The sequence below is a fragment of the Hyaena hyaena genome, unplaced genomic scaffold (genome assembly GCF_003009895.1).
Source record: "Hyaena hyaena isolate Hyena2069 unplaced genomic scaffold, ASM300989v1 scaffold_854, whole genome shotgun sequence".
Taxonomy (NCBI): Eukaryota; Metazoa; Chordata; class Mammalia; order Carnivora; family Hyaenidae; genus Hyaena; species Hyaena hyaena.
Genome location: NW_024081487.1, coordinates 446,392 through 460,083, shown reverse-complemented (window position 1 = coordinate 460,083; position 13,692 = coordinate 446,392). Strand labels below are relative to the sequence as shown.

The following is a 13,692-nucleotide window of genomic DNA, read 5'->3' as shown; positions in this document are numbered from 1 at the left end:
TATAGCAATACCACCACAAGAGGCCATGCACATTTTTCCTCTAAAACCTTCCCATTCGTAACGTTTTACGATTTCAGTTATTACTCTAAAAAAAAAGCTTCAATTAGTGGCTTATTTGTTAGCAACACTTTTTTTTCACAACCAGTTGGTTCATTTAACAAAGAAACTGTGCCCTCAAATTAAGAGTGTAAAGGTGTTTTTGAAGGCGGAGGCAATTAAGCTAGGTGGGTTATCAAAGTATGTGGAAAACAAAAAACTTCCTGCAGCTTAAATGTAAATTGTGCCATTAATTCTGCATCTATTCTGTAAATTGTGTGTTTGTATATTATGCCATGCACTCTGAGGACGGAATGTAGAGCAAAATAAATAGTGTCCTCACTAATACAGAGCTTACTTTTGAGTGAGGGAGGATCGATATTAAATCCATTATTTGTAAAAAATTTAAATAATATAAGAAGGAATATAGGGAGCTATGAGAGTATACTATTTGTCTTGGTAGAATAGGCATAGAGAGTTTTTCTGAGAGTGGATAAGCAAATAAGATCTGAAAAATAAGTAGGAATTAACCAGATAAAAGAAAGTACGGGAAAAGCATGCTAGTAAGTGGAGCATGGCAAATTCAAGGAACCAAAGGAGGTCCACGTGGGTAGCACACCGTGCTCGCCAAAAGAGGCTGTCAGGATGGGTCCAAGAGGCTCTCATGGGGAACTTAAAACTATCCGAAAAACACTATGGAAAAACGGCAAAGATTTGTAAATGGATGTAACATTCTGTATCATACAGATCAGTCTGGCTGCCTTGTGGAAAATGAATGCTGGCAATCTGCAATGGTCAGCTTCGAAGGCAAGTAAGAGAAAGTGATAGCTTGGATATAGGTGGTGGTGGTGGTGGTGGTGGTGGTAAAAATAGAGATAAATGAATATTGAAAATATATTTGGAATATTTATACTAAAATTATAAAAGACATACTGACAGTTGAGACCATCTGTGTTAATAGGAATTAGATAAAACTGTAGACTATGTATGTTGGCATGACTTTGATTTTACGGGGTTTTTGTTTGTTTGTTTTTGTTTTTTTTTTATTTTTAGGAAAACTCTGCCCAGGAAATATAGTACTATAAATCAACAAACAACTTTACTCTTTGCTTCAGGAAATTCCTTCAGATCAAGTTATTGGAGAGAGCAATCTGCTTATCTGGCTAAATAACTTACTCATAAATTTAGTTATCAAGAATTACTTTACAGTATCCACTAAGTTTAAGTTATTACATCATGGACTTTGCCCAGTTCTCCATTTTACTTCTTGAAAGACTTCCTTAAACATCTTGAGGCCAGTAGGCACCTGGGTGGTTCAGTTGGTTGGGCATTTGACTCCTGATTTCAGCTCAGGTCATGATCTCACTGGTTCGTGAAATCAAGCCCCACGTTGGGCTCTGCACTCACAGCATGGAACCTACTTGGGATTCTTGCTTGCTCTCTCTCTCTGTCTCTGTCTCTCTCTCTCCCTCTCTCTTTCTCTAAAAATAAATAAATATATAAGCTTTAAAAAATAAAACCATCTTGAGGCCAGACCCCAAGTCCGATGACTATCTCACCTCTGACTTCTTTCTTTGGAAACACTGCCAAAACTCTGTTGAGGTGGCATTCTGTCTATTGTAATGAGTTTGTAGCACATTATTAACAGGTTTTCTGAAGATGTTTTGAGGAGTTCAACAATATAAACACAGGAAGTTCTTTCAAATACTGCCATGTCATGCAATAAAATATATGCAGCCATTATCGCATTCAATTATGCTGAAGCAAAGTTCTGGCATAGAAAAATGTCACAATATGTTAACTAAAATTCAAGTTATAAAGAGTTCATTTTATTGCAGTTTAGTTTAGCTTAATCTCAGTTTTATGTGTTTGGTTGTTCGGATAGATGGAAGATAGATGAAAGAATTCTCAAAGGACAACTTTCTAAATTTTAACCATGATTATCTTTGGGGGGAGAGGTAGGAATTACTTCTTTATAATGTTTTTGAATTTCCCTTCTCTGAATACCTTTTATGTGTGTATTGAAGGCAATGGGAATGCTATAAAGAGATAAAACTTCTGAATTTGCATGTATTTGGGAATTAGAATGTGCATTCCAGAATCCAAAAGAAGTTTAGAATTTATAAATTCTGTAGTTTCCTCTTTGAGATTTCCTTGTTGGTGTTGTTGAAATAGGATGGAGGAATAGTAATAACTATTCTTTGCATGTCATATTTTCCCAGTAATCATGTAAGCAACGTAACATTTTTCATCTAATGGAGTGAGAAAACTGGAGCACTAAATGTGTAAATAACTTTATTTCTCACTAGAAACAGGCGCCAACTCAGTTTTACACTTAAGTTTTATACCAAGGTAATAATAATAGGTAACATTTTCTTGAGAATGACTCATAACCCTCTGAGATAGTTTTCTACTACACAACCACAATAATTAAAAGTATTAAAATATAGTACTTTTAATTATTATATATTATATTCCATACTTTTATTCATTTTCTATGTCACAGCTTGATACTCATAGATATACTTTATATTTTTCAAATGGATAACTCTGAAAATATTCAGCTAAGTGGCTTTAGCTGCTCCTTACGCGGAGAAACTGTGGAGTAAACAAATGGACCACAGAAGTAATGTCTCCAGGGGAAAACACTTCCTGCTTTAACAATTAGCTACACTAATTCCTAAATGGCAAATAATATTAGTCAATAAGCCCAATCACTTTTCCAAAGAGATAAGTGACTCATTTTCTTTCATTTTTTTAATGTTTTTTAAAAAAATTTATTTTTTATTGAGTGACAGAAAGAGACAGAGCATGAGCAGGGGAGGGTCAGAGAGAAGAGAAGACACAGAACCTGAAGGAGGCTCCAGGTTCTGAGTTGTTAGCACAGAGCCGGACTTGGGGCTGGAACTCACAAACCGTGAGATCATGACCTGAGCTGAAGTCGGAAGCTCAACCAACTGAGCCACCTACGCATCCCAGAATGACTCATTTTCTAAATGTATTGCTATCACCTCCTGCCATGGAGGTTTAGCTGAACTCATCCTTTCTCTCTTCTTTGTATGTATCTCCTCAATTTTTTGCTTCTCCCCCACTCTGGTACCCCCATTCCTCAACTTAGTTTCTTGCTTCGTATCAGGGCTAATCCAGGTTAGGATCTGCAACTCTGACTAAATGATAAAGGGGAAGTTGATAATAAAACCCTAAGCCCTCACTAGGTATTTCAGTGACTAGTGGCAAACCCTTTTCCTTAATGTTCTGAGCCCAACTCATTTCCTGAGCACATTTCTGTGGTCAATTCCCTGAACGTCAAACCAGGCTCTCTCAACAGGCTGGCAAAGCCAGATTCCAAGTGGTCCTCAGGATGTAAAAGAAAGGTTCATATTTAGATGGGTTCTACCATATCTGCCTCTGCCACCTGTTTATGTCTGTGCAATCTGGTTCTCAACCCTCTACAAATATGAGGATCCTACTAATAACCAAAGACTCTCAATGACCAAATCCAGGCAACTTGACTCAAGCCTCATCCTCATGAGAAGCTGTAGGAATCTGCATACCCAATTACATCCTTTTCTTGAAATGAGTCTTCCTTTGACTTCCTCAATTCCAGCTCTCCTGGTTTTCCTACTACCAGGAATTATTCCTATGGTATTTATATTTGTCTTGTTCTTCTTCCTTCCTTTTTCCTTTAAATTTCCCACTACTTTGAAGTGGATAACATTGCCAAAACCTTTAGCTATTGGTTCCATGTAGATGACCTCCACATCGTGATCCCTTGCCCCTGTAGCTCTCCAGAGTTGTCCATTCCTCTATCCCACGTCATGCTTTGATGCTACAGTATCTCTTTCCAAACTCTCAATTTCTGTTAATGACACCACTTCCCTACTTGTTCCAATTCAATCCTTGGAATAATGTTTGATCTCTTCCTTATGTTTCCTGTTTCCCATGTTATCACATCCTATAAATTTTATATTCAAAATATCTGCATTGAAAATACCCATTAAGATTTAGTCCTTCCCAATTATGTGTCATCATCAAAGAGGGAGTCTATCAACTTGGTGCTCAGTGACTGCAATGGTCTCCTAACTGAGGATCTCACCTGCTGAGCCTTCTCCTCCAAACCACCAGTCCACTTCTCCAGTCTTCTGTGGTGCTCATCAATCACCCTCTATTTTAAAAATGAAACCAAGTTAAAAATTGAGAACCTAATCAGGCATCTGCATTCCTCCCATAATAACTGTTATTTATTTAGCATCTGCTTTCTTCCCATAATAACTATTATTTACTTATGCCAAACATTTTTGTTAACTACTTTATGTATATTTACATTTTTTAATCTTCTCAAGAACTGTGAAAAGTAAGGCTTCTTATACCTATTGTACATTTAAGCAAACAAGATTCAATTAACTTTGTGTTTGCTTTTACAAGTCCACATCTACTACAAGGTAGATAGAGCTGTTGTTTGTTTGATTGAGGTTTCTTGGATTCCAAAGCTTATTCTAAGAATTTAACATGATGCTACAAAGATACGTACATTAGGCAATCACTGGATACAAAATTTTTGTTTTATATGTGATTATATGTCCGAAAAAAATTTAAAAATTAATCTATTAAAATCAAGATACTTACTCTTGGGATTTTTGTTGACATAGAATGAGATTAAGTGCAATTATAAAAGACCAAAAAAAGAGACATTGATACTTTAACCTATTTTAACTTTCTTAGTCAGATTCAAGAAATGGTCATTTCTCTGATGGCCAAGTAGTTATTTATATACAAAGTGGGATTGTCATTATAAGAAGGAAAACTATGTACCACAGGAAACAGCGGTAGAGGCGGCTCTGGACAGTGTTGTGTGAAATGGATGCTTTCAACATGTGATTATACACAAGATGTCTGTAATGAACTGTATGCTAGAGCAAGTTTGCCTCTCACTAAAATGATAGAAAAACAATGAAAAAAACAATTTCCTATTTCTCTAACTGGAGGAAAGTAAATGTCTATGAAAATGGCTCTGTGAAGACCTGAGATGCCACAGTTTATGAAAAAACAGAGCTTTTAAACCGAACAAAATAGAACAAAACAAAAAGCTTTGATAAGATATAAGCCACTGCCCAGCGAGGTCTTATTAACACATTAAGTGGTTCCATTCTTTTTCTTGTTTATTCCACTGTTTCTTTCTTCCTTTCATATCATTGAGCTCTTTTTATATAAAACCTCTGACTCCTTTTTACTGCCTCTCTAATTCTATGTTTATAAATTGTTCCAAAAAAAGAAAAAGCATTTATATCAAACAGCACAGCTTATAGTCCAGCCTGAGGAGTTCATTATTCATAGGAAGTGAATGAAATTTAAATTCATTCTGGATGCAGTTTAAGGCAAACCCTTTTGTTCACTGAAGGATTTGTCAGCCTCTGAAACCAAGATCAATCCAGAAGTAAAAGGAAAGGACTTCCATGTACTCAAATGTCAATTCAATATAGATTATTGCCAGAATCTTATCAGAATCTGCCAGTGATTCTTAAGACATTGCTCTAAAGCCAGTATTTATGTAACTAATTATAACACGTTGTTTTCAAATGTCAGGAATGAGCATGATCTACCTTAAGCAAACTGGAGGCATTTATTATAAGACTTAAGAGAATATTTTACGAAACACAATGATAGGAATAAACCTTTGTCTCAAGGAGGTTTAGAATTTAGAAATAGAAAAACATCAAAGTGCTAGCAGTATTTTTATACCATCTCCCATTTACACTTTTTCCTGTGTTCTACTTTTTAGTCTGCATGGCATAAGATGGCAAGGCAATCCCATAAGATTGTACAGGTTGCTCACTACACAAAAGTGTCCGGCCAAGAGAGTTAAAATACAATCTAGTTCTGCTAGTCAAGTTGTGAACCCTCAGGGTTGAGTCATCCTAGAAGGGATGACTTTTTCTAGGTTCTAAACAGTGGCATATGGGCAAGTGGAGACCCCATCAAATGGCCCACATGAACAAATTGAATATTGTTCAATACCAGATCACTGGAGAATATATTTCAATTGAAAATGGTTCTCACTGATGGTTCAATTAGCTGATTCAGAAAGCAAGGATATGTGCTTTAAAAAATTGTGAATTGGTTAGACTTTGATGGGTAAAGCAGTTAATCACAATACCTTGATTTTTTTTTTCAGACTCTCACTAACCTTTAACTCTTGGAGATCTCCTAAAAGTCACTTACTTAGGAAATTTATATCAGAATGGAAATTATGCTAAGAGCAGCAGAAACAATCTCGAGTTGGAAGGACACTAGTTCTTTTTTTTCCCTCTATAGGCACAAAATTCTTTATGGATTGGCTTTGCACTTTTAGAGACTGGAGATCCATTTATTTTTAAATTAAAATATAAGGTATATTGTTGAACTATATGTTTTGTATTCTCTTCCAAAATAATCTTTATCTTTCTTTAATGGTTACCAGATTTAGCAAATAAAATACAGGGTACCAGTTAAGTTTGAATTTCAGGTAAACAATGAATAATTACTCAATGTAACTATGACCTATGTGATATTTGCAACATAGATAATACTAAAAAAAAATATTGCATGGGATATTCACTAAAGATTCCTTGCTTATCTGAAACAAACTTGAATGCAGGTATGCTTACCACTATATCACCAATGCTGCACTGTTTGAAACAAATTGAATTGAGCATCCTTTACTTTAACTGGCAAACTTACTTCCTTTTTATTATAAGTTGAACCCTGTAGAACTACTTTTAAAGATTTCTAGATCTAAGTTTGGCAGAGGTATGAAGTCAAGCAAATAGAAACAGATGTATATCCTTACATATAAAGAACATTAAAACTCGAGTTAGTGACTTTACAGTGAAATATGACACATAATCACCAGATCTATATGAGTAAAAGGTCTGTGTTTTCTTTTGTAGAAGAAAAAGAATGAAGAACATGTTGTGTTATTTTCATGTATTATACACATACTTAGTCACACAATGGAACAATGATATTTTATACATAAAATATAACTAACTAAATAATAATAATTTCATCAGAATGTGAATTTAGTTGTCTAAAGGTGAAAAAAGTCAGTGACTTCCACATATTAATATTGTCACAATTTTAAATATATTTAAAATGCACATAATTTTTATTTTAACTACTTGTAATAATACCAAATTAACTATATAGAATCACTGCAATTATTTATAATTAGTCATTAAAAAAATCCTAATGTTGCCCTTAGTCCTTGAGACCTAGCCCTACTTTTAAAAAATGTCATTAAGTATCCGTGTTAACTTAGAAACAAAAATCAGAGTTTTGCAATAGGGTAACTATCTTATTAAGTCATATACAACTTAAAAGTTGTAATGATTGTTATTTAGGTACACATAAAATGCACTTGAGTTTAGAATTAATTAAGTAATGTCAGTAAGAGTATCATTTTTGTGAGAAATTAGAGATGGAGACACCTGAGTGGCTCAGTAGGTTGAGCATTTGACTTTGGCTCAGATCATGATCTTGTGGTTCATGAGCACAAGCCCCTTATCAGGCTCTCTGCTATCAGTGCAGAGCCTGCTTCGGATGCTCTGTCTCCCTCTCTTTGTCTCTCCCCTGCTTGAACTCTCTCTCTCTCTCTCTCAAAAATAAAAATAAACATTTAAAAAACAAAGAAACATTTAGATATCTTAGTTTTCCTTTATTACTCAAAAGTAGTACCACTACTTATTTTGGTAATTTGATTATTTTGGTAATTTGATTAGCACTTTTGTTCCATACAGTATATTAGTTAAGATATACGTTTTAATCATGTTACCTTTTCACAATTCCTATAGGATAGATATTATGATCTAGACTTTTTTAACTAGTAGAACCTGATACTTAGACATATTTATTAACTCCTCTAAGCCATTAATATAAGTAGTCATACCTGCTCCTAGAGCTTTTATGATATACAATAATAAAAAATAAATGTACTGTATTATTAAAATATATGACCCACACTTAAAGCAGGAAATGTTGGCAATTTATCTTGGTTTCTTGATTTTTTTTTAATTACTAGTAAAGATAAGTACATGATTTTAAAAATTAATAACATTGATATTCACAACTCTTTTTTTAATGTAATGTATTATTCAGCTTGAATTATGGTACAATGTTTAGGGAACAAATATAATGGCCTGTTCCTCTTTTGGTGGAAGTATTTTTGTAAGCTGTAATAAGTTTTTATCTTTGAGGAAGTCTTAGAGAATGAGCAAATGGTGTTGACCACTAGAGGGCTTGAAATTTGTAATCCCTGTTAAATAAAATAGTGTTGATGGACCTGTTTGTTTGCTTGTTTGTTTCTGAGATTAAATGGATTTTATTTTTAGACAACCTATATGACATATTTTCCTCCCTTAAAAACAATGTCTCTCCTACAAGTAAATCAAGCCCCAAATTGATGAAATGCTCAAGTGGTGTCAATCCCATTTGTCTAAATTCTGATATTTATTGTGAAGATGAAAAGCAGCAGCCAGTTATGATGTCGGGTAATCCAAAGTTATAGCCAAATTCGTTAACATTTTGTCATTTCTCAACCAGCCTTAAAAAAAATTGTATATGGGGTCACACTATCCTCATGGTAATCCATCAGAGCTACCATGCCATCTGGACCTATGTTTTACCAACAAAGAATTGGTAATTTTTAGAATTAGCAAGAATGTACTTTTTGTTCTGTGTCCCTGTCATAAAAGATTTTGCTCATTCTGGTCTCTGTTTTTCAAGTTTGCCTTTAATTAAGTTCATGTCATCTTTGATACATTCCTTGTAGGCTTCTTTTGTCAAGCTGATTTTCTGCCAGTAATGGTTCATGACAGTATCAACACCATTGATAACTATGTGACATTTTCACCAATGGACAAGTCATCAATGTTACCCACTGTTCTACTGACCATCTTCCCCTCCACCTCCAGGATCTCTCGGATCTTACAGATGTTGAAGAACATTTCATTATGGTTGATGAGACCCTGGTAGATGAGAAGGGTGGCTCCTGGAAAAAAAAACTAGGACCGCGCTGCTTGAACAGAAGCCAGGAACTCTTTCCGAGTGTGGTGCACTGGGAACAGTGCTGGGGTGGAGCGGGTAGAGGGCAAAAAAAGCTGGGTAGAAATTTCATTAAAGGCTTCTGGTAAATTTTGAAAAGGGAAACAGGGACACTGACTCCGTGAATCTCCTATGACTAACAAATGTTATTATTAAAATTAATTTTAATGTTTGTTGGAATCTTTACTTCTAAACAATTGTACAACTAGGATGGTTATTATACAATTATTATATGATAAATTTCCCAGAGATTCTTAATGAAATTGGAATATAATGTAATTAAAGCGAAGTACTCGAATTAACGATAAGATTAGGGAGAAGCCAGGAATACCTACTGGAAAGAGAAGCCAATTAAGGACTGGAAGAGATTCCTTGGAGAGAGGAAAAGAAAAGATGACAACTAACCAAAAAAACAAAAAACACCCCCAAAAAACAAAAAACAGAAAAAAGAAAAAAATTGACTATTTTCCCCTTAGATTGGCATGCATTTGGCAATCTGAAGCCAGGGGTTTAGAGGTTGGTATAGATAATAACAATAATTATAAAAGCAACATTTATTGGATTTTTACTATGTGCCAAGATTCTACTAAAACATTTATGTATATCAACTCATCGAAACATCACAAAAACCTCATGATATTTGTTCTATACTTTTTAGTCTACAAATAAGGGAAACAGAGCCTTTCTTCATAGACCCCTGCCCCATCGCCCCAAAAATTCAATAAAGAGTGCAGCAGATACAAACAGCTTTCCTGAAGAAGACTTAGACTTAGGGTTGATTAAATTCATGATCTAGGGCAAAGCAACGATTTCAGATGAAGAAGTGTCTTTCATGAGCTTTGGGAGAACTGAGGTCAGTGCATTTAATAACATCTGATAGTAAGAAGCTAAATGTCATTTAAAATGTCTGATAATTGGAAGTTGGGAAATTGCACAAGGTCTAAAATCTTACATGGGGAACTGAGGTAAGAGAAAATATTAGTAGACTGCATTGTTAGATGGTTAGATATTTAAAGGCATATTTTACCATAGGCTCTTAATGGCTTTAAGTAGTGAAACACGGCAAAACACATAGAAAACAAATACCTGATGTACTAAATAGGTGTTTTGTAGCAATTTCTGGCAACTAAAGCTTTTGGTCTGATTAGTAGTGAGGAAGTCTTGCATTTCAGATACACTCTGAAGAATGGAAAAAGAAGTTATGAAAGATCATGCTGCTGACACGTGGAATATTACCTAGAGAGAATACTATGAAAAATATGATAGTCTTAAACATAAACACACTCAAAGTTGTAATACACGATAATAAGTAATATACCTAGAAAAATATTTCTATTTTTAGGAGGAAGTGACAACAGATGAGGAGGAGGAGGAAATGACAGATGAAGACTTTGAATTAGCCATTGTTTTTGGCAAGATGTTCATGGACGACTCCAATAAACATAATTTGTAATATTGTCAAGGAGTATTCAGGTACTTGAATACAGGCTAGATTAATACATCCAACACATAGGTGGATTTGACCAGACTCAGTTTTACCAGGAAAGATTGCTTGAGGGAGAAAGGAAAAAGGGCATTAAAGACATTCGTTGGAAAGTGATTATAGGGCAGAATCATGCAAAACAAGCTGGATAATATGACGTGTTTAGTCACGGAGTTATGATGAATAAAGATGAATTACAGGGTCAATGAATTGGTGGTCTCAAGCTGGCAGATTTTGAGTGGAGGAGTACAGTGAATACACTGGAAGAATAGAGGATGACAGTCAAAGTGAGATGTTAGAAACTGAAATTCACTTTTGGGTGATGATGAGGTCTAGGTATGACATGTGGGTCATGGAGAAGAATGGAGAAAATTATTATTGGAGCTAAGGAGACAAAAGAATTTAGAGGCCAACGTGGTAGTTGGATCATCTACTTGGGTTTTGAGGTAGATAACCATAATGGCAGGAAAAGTATTGAGGAGTGAAGAGCAATGACTCAGTGGTCCATAAGTGGTGTGACAAGGGAGGACACAGGGTGGGACAGGATGAGAACATATGTTTCAAAAGACATGAGAATTTTGAAGGGAAAAAAGAGTGACTGTTTAGAAGTAGGAACAGGTTGCAGAAAGGACCCTGCCTCAAGCTCCAGGCATGTATGTTACTTAAGTATGAGAGAAGAAATAAAAATAAGCCCTTCACTTAAAGAATCCAGGAACCAAGTTAAACTTCAGCAAAAATCTGAAGGAAATGTTCAGTGCAGAGGTTAAGGTAGGAGAGGAGTTTTCTGATGACAGGAAACAAGTTTGGGTGGAAGGGCTTAGATAGCCAAGAATGTGGAAAGTATGGTCAGATTCATGGAGGCTGAGAATAGGGTGCTGATGAGTATCTGTGTGAAATTGGGTGATCTGGGAACCTCTGACTTCTTGCGGTGATACAGGAGCGCTGGCGCTGAGGCACAATGGGAGTTGCTTCAGAAGTCACGGGGCACCACGATAAAAGGTCAGGTGGAAGCTAGTCTTGCCTACAGCTGGCGGTGGGGTGGTATTGAAGAAGTAGCCTCATTCTGGGGCTTCAGACCAAATTATATCTGGAAATTTTTCAGTCTGATATTGTTGGAGAAAGAGCAACAATTCAGTATCCTTTGCTTCCTTCCCATCAAAGGCACTCTCTACTAAGTAATTCTATTTATTGGAAACACTCCTGTAGAATCTCTAAGCCCAAAACTCCCCTGCTCTGTGAATCCTTTCCAAACCTCCACATCTCATAGTCATTTTTTCTGTAACCAAAAGAGCTTTATACAAAGAGCTCTTTGGACTTGTGTGGCATTTCATTGTAATTATTCATGTATCTGTCTCTTTCAGTACACACTGAACTGCTTGACCCACAAACTGGCTTACTTTGTATCTGTGCCACAAAGCAGATCATATCCACACAACTGGGTAACAAACCTGGAACCTATTAAGTGCCGAATATTTTTTGAGAAGTGAATTAAAGTGGATTAAAAGAGTGCTTCATCAGTCTCACTATTATGTATAAACAGCCTTTGAGAGCTTCCTATAGGTAAGCATTGTGCCTGATGTTATATGTATCTAATCCTGACTTGGCAGGTGCCCTAGGCAGCTCAGGCTGCTACAATAAACATACCTCAGACTGGGTGACTTAAACAACAGACACATTATTTCTCAGTTCTGGAGGTTGAAAGCCCAAGACCAGGGTGCTAACATGGTTGGGTTTTGGGTAAAGGTTCTTTCCCTAGTTCACAAAGGCCCCTCTTCTCATTGTATCTTCACATGGTGAAGAGCAGAGGGAGAGAAAGGAAGCAAGCTCTCTCTTGTGTGTTTCTTAATAAAGCACTAATCCCATTTGTGAGAGCTTTATCCTCATGACCTAATTACTCCCAAAGGCCTTGCCTCCTAATATTGAGAGTTATGATTTCAATGTATAAATTTTGGGTAGAAAAACATAAATTTCATAACAGTAGATGACACTATTGTAATCTCTATGAAAAATTGCCCTTTTTCACTTATGTTACAGGCAAGAAAGCTGGGAAAGTTATATAGACAGGAAGATGCAAAATCAGAATTTAGTCCTAGTTTATCTGATTCTAAAGCCTTCCAATTCTGTCAAATTGCTCTCCTGATTCTGCTTATGTTCTCATCCTAAGATAGAGGAGTTTAATTATTGCTAATGCAGATTTAATACTGCAGGAACATAAATAGAGGAAATAAAGGCTGTTAATTTTATTGTGATATTTGCTACTTATTAATGTGACTCTTTAAAAAAACAAAAATATCTTTCTGGAGAGTAAATTATACAAAAAGAAAACTGGCTTACAGAATTCAGATTTGATCAAAACTTACACTGGTCTACAGAACAAAATATGCAAATTATACTCTGAGAGTATGCTCAGCTCAGAATATTCAAAGAACTCTAATTCCACCCAGACAGAAAGGAATATGGAAATGTCCTAGAATGTCATCAAATTTCACTGAAATCCTGACATAGGAAATAAAATATGAAACTCTATTTTGCATTTAAATTATAGTAGTCTTTAGAAAATGAGAGGCCAAATGGCCTCTTTTAACCTTGTAGTACTCTCCTTCCCTAGGTAGCACGCAGTTGACTATCTAGCACCCATGTGGGGCTTGCACAAGCCCAAATCCAAACAGGGTCCCTGTTGTGAATCCTAAGCTGTAAATTGCCCAAGAGGATCATGAAAACCTCCTTCATTGACAAAAGCCTCGGTGTGAGAGGCCAGACTAGGGGTCCTCTATCGTTCTGGAGAGAAGAAGATTTGAACCTTTCCTCAGATCTCAGAGGCAACAAATGATCCTGTTGCTTTATTCCTATCTTTTGGAGCATTCATAGGAATGTCAAGTTCAATGTAGACAAATGAAAGCATTTCAACTACTCAGTGATCAAAACATTCAATTGTCGATACTGTACATATGACAGTAACTTGACCGTACCTAGGAGACAAGTAGAAGTAACATTAGCACCAGCAAGTATTTTTTTGGAACAAGAAATAGTTGTAAGAGTTGATGTCCATGATTAGGTCCTTATTTATGTAACTTGATCCAAGTGACCAGCTAAAT

General features: G+C 35.7%; 1 pseudogene; it reads right to left on the bottom strand.

The window, feature by feature from the left end:
* Window positions 1-8,587: 8,587 nt before the first annotated feature.
* LOC120222255 overlaps window positions 8,588-13,692 on the bottom strand; it is an 82,074-nt pseudogene continuing 76,969 nt past the window's right edge.